This window comes from Nannospalax galili, unplaced genomic scaffold, assembly GCF_000622305.1.
Source record: "Nannospalax galili isolate Female #2095 unplaced genomic scaffold, S.galili_v1.0 scaffold4178, whole genome shotgun sequence".
Classification (NCBI taxonomy): domain Eukaryota; kingdom Metazoa; phylum Chordata; class Mammalia; order Rodentia; family Spalacidae; genus Nannospalax; species Nannospalax galili.
Genome location: NW_008340718.1, coordinates 22768 through 24011, shown reverse-complemented (window position 1 = coordinate 24011; position 1244 = coordinate 22768).

Here is a 1244-nt window from a genome sequence, read left to right as displayed (position 1 = left end):
TGAAGACGCTTGCCTTTGAAGATGGAGGGATCAGACAGAGACCACTGCTACACTCTAGAAAGGCAGTAGTTTTCACTAGGTCCTTGGCCAACAGCCTCTAGACACTGTTCATGTCTCTCTAACATCTAACTTAAATTATCTGGTTACATTGTTTGTATAAATCTGGCTCTTTTACTTTTGACATTTGCCCAGTCATTTACAAAAGATGTCTTAAAAAACAAAAACAATTTCTCAAGCCTAGTTAACTTCTTTCTTTTAAAGGTTTGGGAATCAAGCTTGCTCCACTTTTGAAAAAGCAAATCAATAGGAATGAAAGGCAGCCACCCAACTAGAAGGAAAAGGCCACAAAGAGCTCCTGGAGAAAGTGTCCCTTCTCATACCTTATCAAAATGCCAGTGAATGACCAGTGTCCCCCTTTCGCTTGGAGCCTAGGAGTCAGGTGTAGGCACTTTTTGCCTGCTTCCAGGGTTGCCTTAGCTAAAGGAAGCCACGTTCCACTTTTTTTTCTCAGTACATGATAAAGGCAAGATCTTATGTGTATGAGTATTTTGCCTGCAGACATACATCTGCACTCCCAGAACTGGAGTTACAGATGGTTGTTAGCCACCATGTGAGTGCTGGGAACTAAGCCTGGGTCCTCGGCAAGAACAGCAAGTGCTCTTAACCACTGAGGGATCTCTCCAGCCTCCCCACCCATAAATCTGAAAACAGACACAAGAAAAAAGCATCTTGAAAACTGAGTCACAGCTACACCTGGGTGACCATGTGCTGCAAAGTATTGAATATACCCTGAAATGCATTGGAAATCCTCTGAGCTATCACCAGTCCACAAGTAAGAATCAAGAAAATCAGGTCAAGTCGGTCACCTGTAAAAATTAAGAACTTACCCTGCCAGAAAGTTCACCTTGTAGCTCCTGACCCAAGGAGACCTCACTAAGGTGATGGTGGAGGTCCTGCTGGCCAGGATCAACCTTAGTTCAGCTCTCAGCCCCACTTGTGCATTAAAAGCTCATCTTCCATCATTTTACCTCACTTCTTGTCAAGACTGATGAAAAAAATATGTGGAGCATGTGTTAGGAAGCCAGGTTATGTCCCAGCCATTGCCCAACCGTCTCCTTTCTGTCCTAAGCGGCTCCTATAGAATAAAACGGGAAAACCTTTCTCTTGTTTCTTAGATTAGAGTAGCGGTCCCTGAATTCCTGTTTCCCTTTGCTGACACAGCAGCAGGAGAAAGCAGAACTTAC